Source organism: Orycteropus afer, unplaced genomic scaffold (genome assembly GCF_000298275.1).
Source record: "Orycteropus afer afer isolate SDZICR_OR568_19922 unplaced genomic scaffold, OryAfe1.0 scaffold00026, whole genome shotgun sequence".
In the NCBI taxonomy this organism is placed as follows: Eukaryota; Metazoa; Chordata; class Mammalia; order Tubulidentata; family Orycteropodidae; genus Orycteropus; species Orycteropus afer.
This window is the reverse complement of record NW_006921613.1, coordinates 18419932-18432914: the sequence shown is the minus strand read 5'-3', so window position 1 is coordinate 18432914 and position 12983 is coordinate 18419932.

Sequence of the window (12983 nt, the reverse complement as noted above, 5' to 3'; positions counted from 1 at the left end):
AAGATTTAACATAGTGGCAGGATACAAGATCGACATACAAAAATAAGTTGGACTGCTCTGCATCAGCAAAGAGATTGCTGAAAAGGAAATAAGGAAATCAATACCATTTACAATAGCTACCCAAAAGATAAGTTACTTGGGAATAAATCTTACCAGGAACACAAAAGACTTATACAAAGAAAACTACAAAACACTACTTCAAGAAACCATAAGAGATCTACACAAATGGAAGAACATAACATGCTCATGGATAGGAAGATTGAACATTGTGAAAATGTCAGTACTACCCAAAGTGATATATAATTCAATGCAATCCTGATCCACAGTCCATCAGCATTCTTTAAGGACATGGAAAAACCAGTCACTAACTTTATATAGAAAGGAAAGAAACCTTGGATAAGCAAACCACTACAGAAGAAGAAGAAGAAGAACAAAGCAGGAGATCTCACACTCCTGGATCTCAAAACCTTCTATGCAGCCAGTTGTCAAAACAGCCTGGTACTGGTAGAATAGAAACATAGACCAGTGGAATAGAACTGAGAACCCAGAATAGATCCATCCACCTATGGTCAGCTGATCTTTGACAAAGGGCCAAAATCCATTAAATGGGGAAGAGATCATCTCTTTCACAAATGATACTGGCAAAAGTAGATGTCCATTTGCAGAAAAATGAAACAAGGTCTATGCCTTACACCATACACAAAAATTAACTCCAGTTGGATCAAAACTTAAATGTGAAACCTAAAACTATAAAGTTCATCAAAGACGAAATAGGGGCAAACTTAGGAACCCTAATTTGTGGCATAAATAGACTGTCAAGCATAACCCAGGATGCATAAACAGCAGAAGGTAAGCTGGATGATTAGGACCTTCTAAAAGTTAAATACTTATGTGCATCAAAAGACTTCTCCAAAAGAGTAAAAAGAGAACCTATTCTCCAGTGACATATTGGACAAAGGACTTATCTCTAAAATTTATAGAAAACTCCAACACCTCACAACAAGACAAACAATCCAATTAAAAATGGGCAGAAGATATGAACAGACATACTTCACCAAGGAAGATATGCAGGCAGCCAACAAACACATGAAGAAATGTTCACAATCATTAGCCATTACAGAGATGCAAGTCAAAACAACCATGAGATACCATCTCACCCCAGCATTAAGAGCAGAGTTCAACAAGACAGAAAATAACAAATGCTGGTGAGGATGTGGAGAGATTGGGACTCTTATATACTGCTGGTGGGACTGTAAAATGATATACAACCACTGTGGAAATCGGTATGGTGATTCCTTAAAAACTTGGAAATAGAAATACCATTTGATCCAGCAATCCCATTACTAGGTATATATCCTAAAGAAGTGAGAGGCAGGACACAAATAGATATATGCATACCACATTCATCACAGCATTATTCACAATAGCAAAGTGATGGAAACAACCTAAGTGCCCATCAGCTGAGGAATGGATAACTAAACTGGAACATACACACAGTGGAATACTATGCAACCATAAAGAGTAATGTAGAATCTGCAAAACACCACATAGCGTGGGGGAACTTGGAAGACATTATGCTGAATGAGATAAGTCAATACAGAAGGACAAATACTGTATTAATCTGTTATTATAAAAAGTCAAGGATAGGTTTACACATGTACAGGAACTTTCTTTGTTGGTCAGCAGGGATGGAAGGGGAGAAGAAGGAAAATTCCTAGATAGGTTGGGGGAAAAAATACATCTATATATATAAACCAAAGATTATTAGTAGGTACCAGGGGTAGGAGGGAGGGGGAAAACCAAATCAAACCAAACTCACTGCCATTGAGTTGGGTCTGACACATAGTGACCCCTCCTTGGGTTTCTGAGGTGGTATCACTACGGAAGTAGGTTGCCCAGTCTTCCGAGGAGTGGCTGTTGGGTTTGAACCACCAGCCTTCTGGTTAGCAGTCACATGCCTTAGGCACTACACTACCAGAGCTCCTAGGAGGGAGGGGGAAAGGGGAAGCTTTTGTTTGCGGGGCATTGAGTGTATTCTAATGGTGGTGGAATATTTTGGAGAAGGATAGCAACAATAGTGGCACACGTGGAAAAGGCCATCATCAATGTCCCTGAGCTGTGATTGTGGAAGTTGTTATGTTGGCAGATGTCCTGTGTATATTTCCACCACAATAAAAGTTAAAAAAAAAAAAAACAAAAACAAAACAAGAAACCCAAAATAAGCAGAAAGATGCAAATTAAAAAAATAATATAAAAAAAAAAATTAACCAGGACCTGAAGACCAGGTATTGAACATCAGATAATTAAGTTACAACAGGGGCTTCTGTAAAATGGAAATGTAATTTTTGTCATCTTTGATTCCTGGTTTTTAGTGCTGCTTTCCCAGTTGTAGTATGATTTGTCTTTAATCCTGTGTTTCAATGCACTTCAAAACCAAGATGTTTAATAGGTATCGTTCACTTGTACTTATCAATTTGCATAGTTTGGGGGCCTTGATATAAGAATGGTTAAATTTTTTCATATAGAAGAGGGTAGAAAGGAAATGAGAGAGGAAGTGAAAGAAGGAAGCTAATCTTAACATAAATGAGACTCTCCTCATTTAAATGCCTTCAGGAGGAATTAAATTACTAATCGAAGTGTGGCTTCTTTTTGGTTTAGAGTATTTAGAGTATTTCAGAATACTGTGCACTCATTATTTTTGTTTTTGAGTTGCATTTTTAATGTTTCATATTAGAAATGGAATCTAGGAGATGCTAAGTTCTTTTATACAATAAATGACAGTTGTGTCCGAATTTCTGATTGGTTTTCTGTGATGCTTTCTTCCATTCCTTCCATCCATTCCCATTTATTCATCTTTATAGTCTTCAAGAAAGAGCTGCTTAAGTGCATTGTACGTATAGTTGTATTTTATTAGGTGCCTGGGATGTACCTAATTGCTCATGGCTTGGGGTACTAGGTATATGTTTCTTTATGAGATCCCCTCTTTATTCACTTCTTAGTATTTTGCCATGATGATAGTAAGAATTTGCTCATTAGAACCCATTCCTGCCATCTAATATGAAATATTTTCCCAACCAAAGCCTTAGTAAATGCTTTCTCTCTAAACATCTGTTATAGAGCATTTAGGGCGAATATTCTGTGCTGTTTCTATACTTTTATATTTTGGAATGGATGATCAGCTGTAAATGGGTGGAAATATTTATACAAACTTCTGTTTAAGTATTTGTCAACCAGAAGATTTCTCTGAAGAAAGGCCAACAATTAATGTTATGTGTATGAATTAGGGTCTAGAATTTATTTCTTGTCTTTGTTTTCTCCCATCTTACAATTCTGTTTTATAGGTTGTCATAACTTACCATTATATTTTATGATGAAAAATAAGTGTATGAAATTTAAAATGAATATAACTATGTTGCAGACTTTTGAAAAATTAGGAAAAAAAGGAAAAATTACTTTACTATACAATCACAGCCATTGATAGTATTTTGATGATTCCCTTCCAGACTTTGGAGCTCTGGTGGTGTAGTATCTAAGGTATTTGACTGCTAACCAGAAGGCTGGCAGTTCAAACCCACCAGCCACTCCATGGAAGGAAGGTTGGGCAATCTACTTCCGTAGTGATACTGCCTCGGAAACCCCAGGAGGGGTCACTGTGAGTCGGCTCCAACTTGATGGCAGTGAGTTTGTTTTTGGTTTTCCAGACTTTTTTCTGTGCATATTTTTCCTTTGGGTAATTACAGTGCATAATTAATTAATTTACATGTTTGTTAGTCTTACTTTGTTCCCTTTATAATTTTAGTAACTTAAGCCACTTTTTGTGATTGGTGTCAGTTTATTCCTTATTGTTTGCCCAATCTTAACCAGAAAGCAAAGAATCATTTTAAAGGCAATCTTTAATTTTTGGGACTGACAAAGCTATGTATGTTTGTCCAGATAGGTACTTATGGAGAGGAAACTTGGTTTAATTCAAACTTGTTTGATATCTGCCTTGAACATGTACAAACTAATGATGGACGTGAAAATAGTTCTTAGGTATACCCTCCACAATATCATCAACTTTAATATTCAAATATAGCCTTACAGATAGAACAGTTAATATTTGTTGTTGTTGTTGTTAGGTGCCGTCGAGTCAACAGTCAGCTCCGACTTATAGCAACCCTGTGTACAACAGAACGAAATACTCCCTGTCCTTGCTATGTTTGAGCCATTGTTGAAGCCATTGTGTCAATCCATCTCATTGAGTGTCTTGCCCTTTTTCACTGACCTTCCGCTTTACCAAGCATGCGTGGTCTCCTCCAGGGAATGATCCCTTCTGACAACATGACGAAAATAAGTGAGATGAAGTCTGGCCATTCTCGCTTTGCTTGAATAGTTTCTCTCAGAAAGATCAGTACAAGGCCAGTCCCCATGAGGCGGAGGTTAAAGATGTCCCAATTGTCCATACTACTGTGCCACTCCATCATTTCAGACATTACTGTTAGGAACTCTGGTAGCATAGTGGCTAAGGCACTTGACTGCTAACCAGATGGCTGGCGGTTCAAACCCATCAGCCACTCCTCGGAAGGAAGATGGGGCAATCTACTTCCGTAGTGATACTGCCTCGGAAACCCAAGGAGGGGTCGCTATGAGTTGTGTCTGACTTGACGGCACATAACAACAACAACAAAAAGGGGCAAAGGAGGTGGCATTTTCTGACCTCCTTTAACTCCACAAGAGGAAGACAGAATCACTATCAGCAGCCCAAAGCCTGTTCTTATGAGGCCAGACATGCCACCACCCTCCAGTTCTCATACTAACTTTGACACCAACCATCCCTCCCACGACACCCACCACCTCTCTGCTGGGTTAGATAATTTGCTGTAGTGGCCACATAGAAGTCACAGATTATGGGGTTTATTAGGGAAGCAACAGGTTATAATTGAAGTTAGGAATGTGCTCAGTCTCTCTCATCCAGCTGTCAGCAGGAAGGCCTCTCTCTCAGCAGCTAGACCCCTCTCTCTCCACAGCCAAGCTGTCTCCCTCAGCAGCCAGCTGTCTTTTTCAGTCGGCAATCAGAGACAGATTCCTTCTGCCTCTAGGAGGGCTCCTTTTGAGCCTAGCAGAGTGGCCAAAACCAACCAATCCCAGCATCAGAGTTCTGTACTCATCAGAGAGTGAACTTCCCAGGCAATTGCTTCCTGACACTCCAACAGAAATACATTAGGTAGATAATTTAACAATCACCTTGGTAGTTGCTCATGACAAAGTGGTAGTTAAAAGGACTGTGGCTAGAAAAGCCATACCATATAGTTTACTACACTGCACCTATTAATTTCTGCATCAGTAATATAGAAACAATGGCTAAGACTGACTGTCAGCCATGTGTCAGGCACATTGCTGAGCACTTTGCATGGATTATCTTCTCAAAATCCTCCCAAAAAAGCTTATGAAATAGATTCTGTGAATTCTTTAAGGTTAAGGGATTAGGTAACTGGCCTGAGATCATACAACAGATATATTGTAGGGATGGAATTCTGGAGTTACCACATCTCACCACTATGGTACCTTATTATGAATAGAAGTTTCTACTTGTTGCAAATACATTGATCTCCTATGAAAATCTAGTAAAAATATGTCAAAGAGAAGCATAAATTTTCTCAAACTGTGTTAAGAGTATAGTCATAAACTATATAAAATACCTTCATTGTGATTAATTTTGTTTTAAGATAAGGAATAAGGGAAGATACTCACTTGGTAGAAGATTTACCTGCACAATCCTTGATTTCCAGTACAAACAGAATTATTTTATAGAATAATTTCTTAGGAAATGATTATAGAATCAGGTCTTGGCAGGACCCTGTAGAATTGATGGTGATTTAAAGTGCTATGTCTTCAATTACTTCTTAAATATCTCTCCATTTTTATGAATGAATCCATGTGGAGCTCCTGTTGATTAAGCTCCAAGACCTTTTTCTGTGCATTCATTCTTTCCAATAGTTTTATTTTCATTTTCTAAATTAATGTAGCTATTTTCAAGTTCTAAATTACTATAAAATAGCTGACAACCATGATTATGGTGGTCTTTCTGTTTCTTCTTTCAATTTAACTGCCTTATTTGAATTTGTGGAAGAGATTACATGGTCTTATTATAGAAAGCATCTGAAATTTTTAAATGAACGATCAGATATCTGATAGTCAGCAGTTCTCATGTGATCAGATATTTACTAAGAGAGGTATGTTCAACAGTAAGTAAGACTTTGGCCATCCTTGATTTCAGAGTAAATCCAGACTTGAATAATAGATTTGCTTTTTACTGACTCAGTTACTTACTTAAACTGACCTTAGTGTCATTTATGAAATGGTGTAATGGAGATAATATACTTAGGAGCCCGTGTGGTGCAAATGGTAAATTGCTTGACTGCTAACTGAAAGGTGGGAGGTTTGAACCTATCCAGCAACTCTGTGGGAGAAAGACCTGATGATTACTTTTGTAAAGATTACAGCCAAGAAAACTCTGTGGGACAGTCTTCTGTCATGCAGAGTTACAGTGAGTCAAAATTGACTATAGGGCACTTAATAGCAACATAAGTACTTAATAGAGTATCTGGTGCATAGTAAGTACTCACTGTTTCTTCTCTTTCCTCCCATTTTAAGAAATTTAAAGTAAGAGTCTTCTAGTAAACCCAAACAAACCAGAAAGGGCATAAAAGCACTTAGAATCTTGAATTTTCCCCTCAAAGGCTCACGATTAGCATAATGGATTAAGTTCCCAGAAACACTGGAAAAATGACACATTTTTAATCTACTAGATTAAATCTGAGAAAAGTATTGGGGTCTTTGTGTCAAGCTATTTCCCCCTCCTCAAATTCTCTTTATCTCTCTCTGCGTAACAAAGTATAGTAATGATAGTAATGAATGAATATGCATAAAGCTAAATAGCTAATTCTAGGTAGCACCCTGAGACATGTGAACGGTTTAGCAAAGATTAATTAAGAGTTTAAGAAGCACGTAATTCTCTTTGTCCTTCCCCTTCAAATTTTATTTTGTCTCTTTTACTTTCATTTGCAATAATCATGGGTTCAACATCCTCAAGAATCTAGATAAGAGAAGTCTTAGGCAACTGTGCCCTGATAGCAGAATTACAAACTTGACAGTTTTCTAGATGTCTGTTGTTTTGTATGTCATCTGCTCAGAGAAGGATAAAAAAGTGCTAGACAGAACTTTTAGTTCACTGAAGGGTGTATCCTTCAAAATGACCCTAGGAGTGATTCTTCACATCTGCCTGCCAGCTATATCTATGTCTTCTTTTTTTCCTTAATATACTTAGAAGACAGAACTCTTGGAATCTTCCATTTTGACAGAGTAAATTTGCTTTCAAGCTTGTCTTTGAACCTATGTAGAATTTTGCATATTTTTACTGAGAAGGTAGCACATACTGATTTGTAATTGGTAAGAACAGCCTCCAGGAGATGAATTACAAAATTACCCAATTTGAGAGAGCTGTGCTTTCTTATCCCAAAATGTCTCCCCTACTTACAGAACAGGAGCTCTGGTAGCATAGTGCCTAAGGCACTTGACTTCTAACCAGAAGGCTGGCGGTTCAAACCCACCAGTCACTCCTCGGAAGGAAGATGGGGCAATCTACTTCCGTAGTGATACTGCCTCGGAAACCCAAGGAGGGGTCGCTAAGAGTCAGGTCTGACTTGAGGGCACATAACAACAACAACAACTTACAGAACACTGTGTCAGAAAACCTGACTGGGGGTTCCATTTCTGTTCTGACTGTTGGGTGTTGAGGAGTTATATGCTTTAATATGGAGAAGGATAGATTACTTTTTTTTTTTTTTTTTAATTTTTATTGTGATTTGGGTGAAAGTTTACAGAGCAAATTCGTTTTCCATACAGCAGTTCATACACATTTTGTTTTATGATACTGACTGACATTCCCCACAGCTATCTTCCTACTTCCTCCCCAAAATTACATCTTCCCTGTGTCTTTCCCTCCCGTGTACACCTGCCCTTCTGAGCTGTCTCCCTGTGAAACACTGCCCTTGTGTTCTCCCATGATTGATTGCTCTAAGGAGTATATCTACCTGATGTAAATGTTTACCCCATATGCCTGTCTCTTGTTTGTCTGGAGGCCACAGGAATGAGTTCAGTTCCAGACCAGAAAGGTATCTAGGCTGTAGTCTCAGGGGTCTTGCCAGGCTCTATCAGACCAGCAAACCTGGTCTTTTTTTTGTGTGTGTGGTTTTGATTTTATACCACATTGTTCTCCCACTCTATCCAGGATCTCCTGCACTGATCTCCCTCTGAGTGGTTGACAGTGGTAACCGGGCACCATCTAGTTCTTCTGGTCTCATGGTAATATAGGCTGAGGATCACATGGTGTACCAGTCCCTTGGAGTAATTGTTTCCATGTGTCTTTGATTTTTCTAATTGCTCTTTGCTCTGGATGAGGAAAGACTCATCGTTATATCTAGATGGCCGCTTGCAAGCTTTTAAGACCCCAGTTGCTGCTCACCAAAGTAGGATGTAGAACAATGTTTTTGTGTAGTATGTTATGCCATTTGAACTTGGTGTCCCCTGTGACCATGTGATCTAATTACTTGTTCCCTCAGGGTAGCTGGTTGTGGCCAAGAAGTCACCACAACCTTGGCCCTTGTCATTTCTGCTATACACCTGGACATTCTATGTTGTTGTTAAGTGCCCTCTAGTTGGACCTGACTCATAGCAACCCCCCCTTGGGTTTATAGCACACACAAATACGCTTGTAGAAACATCATCTGCCAACTCTATACATGGTCATCAGCACATTCCCCCCTGCTTAGACATAACTGATTGTTAAGCCTGTCTACCCCTTTAGAAAGATAGATTGGTGTATACTGCCACAGAAAATCAGCTTTGGACAGAAAGGCATCTTAATTGGGGCTAAAAAAAAGTGGTAGAGGAGCATGAGGTTACTTGGGCAGCCACGTGGGATATTACAGAAAGAAAAAGTGAACAAAAATCTGGAGAAGGGAGAAGACAACAATGCAACTTCCTTTTCTTTTGATAGTTGTAATTATGAAGGATTGACAAAAAAAACTGTAGCATGGACATGTATGTATGATAAAGCTGAAGCCTCATAAACAACAAATTAATAAAGCATATAGTTCTGTTTATGTTTATAGCTAATAAGTTGTTAATTCAAGAAAGGCCTTTATATTTTGATTATGTATCTTAGTCATGTATGAACCTCTTGCCTGAGCCACAGTCCTACTAAGGTGAGCAAGATATAAAATTAAATTTGAACTTAAACTAATTTTTTTCCTGGGTACTAAGGGCTTTAATCAAGGCTCAGAATCTTAATCAAATCTTAAATCAGTTAGTTATAACAGTAGAAGTATTAATAGGATGCTAATATAGGAGCACTGGTAGCATAGTGCCTAAGGCACTTGACTGCTAACCAGAAGGCTGGCGGTTCAAACCCACCAGCCACTCCTCGGAAGGAAGGTTGGGCAATCCTACTTCCGTAGTGATACTGCCTCGGAAACCCAAGGGGGGTCGCTATGAGTCGGGGCCGACTCGACGGCAAATAACAACAACAACAACAATTGTAATATAGAGAGCTTCGGTGGCATAGTGGGTAAGGCGTTTAGCTGCTAACTAGAAGGTTGGCAGTTCAAACCTACCAGCTCCACAGAAGGAAGATGAGACAGTCTACTTCCAGAAAGATTTATAGCCTTGGAAACCCAAAAGGGATCATTGTGAGTTGGAATCAACTCAGTGACAATGTGTTTGGTTGTTTTATGGTTTAACTGCAATATGTTCCTGTTGTTGGAATATTTATGGTTGCTTTTTCTGTTATCAAAGATGATTCAACTAAAAGTGATGGCTAGCTATGAACGTGATAAAAAGATTTGCATGTGATTTGCAGGCCAAGTAAAAAGATTTGTATGTGATCAGCAGGCCAGATCATATATGTATAATGGCAGTTTTTGGGCTGTGGTTCTGTTGGTTATTTGCAGGCTTTGTGCTACTGTTACATAGCTTTGTAAGATCCACTTTAAATACTTTGAGAGTACACCCTACCCTGTTTTTGTATTTATTTGTTCATTCAGCAGGCATTTATGGAGTGCCTCCTGTTGATCTTATTAGATGTTAGAGATAAAACAAAATCCCTGCCTTCAAAGAATCCAGTTTAGTACATTCCTGGTTAACTAGGTTCCCTGCTTGTCAGTGAGTATACAGCATGGCAGGATTTCTCAACCTTAGCCCTATGGACATTTTGGGCCAGTAATTCTTTGTTTCCCTGTTATTCATAAGGTTTTCAGTAGCCAGTTTTTTCAGAAGTGGACCTGGCAATGCCCTTCTTCCCAGTCTGTCTTAGACTGGACGCTCTGCTGAAACCTGTCCACCATGGGTGACCCTGCTAGTATTTGAAATACTGGTGACATAACTTCCAGTATCATAGCAACACGAAAGCCAACAAACTGACAGATGAGTGGTGGAAGGGACCAGTCCCTGGAAAAGTATATCATGCTTGATAAAGTAGATGGTCAGCGAGATGGATTAACACAGTGGCTCTGATGATGGCAACGATTGTGAGGATAGTGCAGAACCGGGCAGTGTTTCTTTCTATTGTACATAGGGTCACTGTATATCAGAACTGAGTTGATGACACCTAGCAACAACAGCAACAATTCTTTGTGGTGTGTGTGTGATGTCCTGAGCATTGTAGGATGTATAGCAACATCCCTGGCCTCTACCCACTACATGCCAGTAAGCAACCCCCCACACTCCCAAGTCGTGACAATTAAAAATTCTCCAAACACTGCAAGATGTTCCCTTGCAGCAAATCCAGCATGGCAACCAGATTTTATCTGTGTTGTTGACGAAGAGCTTTGATAAATTATTTTTGAAGAACTTTGTACAAAGCTAGCAAATGTAATGAAGCAAAGAAAACTCAACCTAGATCACATAGTAGTTGTATCTCCAAGTAACTTCTTAAAGAGAGATACACAACAGTGATACTAAGTATTTTATGTTTCAGCTTGAACCTCTGTCTGAGGTCTTCCCTGAGTTACTATGTGTGGGAGAAAGATAGTTCATTTTCTTAAGGATTTTACTAAAACATCAAACAATACAGTAGTAAGAGAGGGAGAGTCTACTATTTAATAAAAACCAGTCATTGTGTAGAGCTCAACTCATGGCAACTTCATGTTTGTCAGTGTAGAACTGTGCTCCATAAGGTTTTCAGTGGCTGATTATTTTTTAAAAATTTTTATTGTGATTTGGGTGAAAGTTTACAGAGCAAATTTATTTTCCATACAGTTCACACACACTTTTGTCTCATGACATTGACTGCAGTTTACCACAGTACAGCAGCTCTCTTCCTACTTCCTCCCCATAGTCACCTCTTCCATGTTTCCTTCCCTCCCATGCACTCCTGCCCCTCAAGCCATCTACCTGTATGCACAAAGCCCTTCTATTCTCACATAATTGCTCTCTCCAAGAAGTGTATCTATTTGATGTAAATGTTCAGCTCATATGCCTGTCTTTTTTTGGCTGGAAGCCACAGGAGTGGTTTCAATTCCAGATCTGAAAGGGAGCTAATCTCAGGGGTCACATCAGGCTCCATCAGACCAGCAAAGCTGGTCCCTGGGACTGATTATTTCCTAGTGTTTTTGGTTTTCTTCATTCTTCTTTGCTCTGGACGAGGAGAGACCCATTGTTGCATCTGGATGGCTGCTTGCAAGTTTTTAAGATCCCAGTCACTACTCTCCAAAGTAGGATGTGGAACAATGTTTTTTTGAAGTATGTTATGCCTGTTGAGCTTGATGTCCCCTGCGACTCTGGTCCCGAGTCCACAGGTTCAACTATTTGCTCCCTCCAGGTACAATGTCTGATTTTTAAAAAGTAGATTGATTATAGTCAGCTGATCTTTGACAAAGGCCCCAAATCCATTAAGTGGGGAAGAGAATGTTTGTTTAATAAATGGTGCTGGCAAAACTGGAGATCCATTTGCAGAAAAATGAAACAAGATCTGTACCTCACACCACACACAAAAACGAACTCCAGATGGATCAAAGACTTAAATGTGAAACCTAGAACTATACAGTTTCTCAAGGAAAATTTAGGCTCAAACTTAAGGGCCCTAATATTTGGTATAAATAGACTACCAAGCATAATTCAAAATGCACCAACAGCAGAAGAGAAGCCAGATGATTGGGACCTTCTAAAAATTAAATGTTTATGTGCTTCCAAAGACTTCTCCAAAAGAGTCAAAAGAGAACCTACAGATTGGGAAAAAATATTTGGTAATAACATATCTGACAAGGGACTTATCTCTAGAATTTATAGAACACTCCAACACCTCAATAACAAAAAGACAAACAATCCAATTAAAAAATGGGCAGAAGACATGAACAGACACTTCACCAAGGAGGATACTCAAGCGGCCAACAAACATATGAAGAAATGCTCACGATCATTAGCTATTAGAGAGATGCAAATCAAAACAACAATGAGATACCATCTTGCTCCAGCACTAGTAGCAAAGTTCAACAAGACAGAAAATAACAAATGCTGGCGAGGTTGTGGAGAGATTGGGACTCTCATACACTGCTGGTGGGACTGTAAAATGGTACAACCATTGTGGAAAGCAGTATGGCGATTCCTTCAAAAGTTGGAGATACAAATACCATTTGACCCAGCCATCCCATTACTAGGTATATACCCTAAAGAAGTGAGAGCCATAACAAGAACAGATATATGCACGCCGATGTTCATCGCAGCACTATTTACAATAGCCAAAACTTGGAAACAACCTAGATGTCCAACAACTGAGGAATGGATAACCAAACTTTGGTACATTCACACAATGGAATACTATGCAACGCTAAAGAATAATGTAGAATCTGCAGAACACCGCATAACGTGGATGAACTTGGAGGACATTATGCTGAGCGAAATAAGTCAGTCACAAAAGGACAAATATTGTATTAGTCCGTTATTGTGAA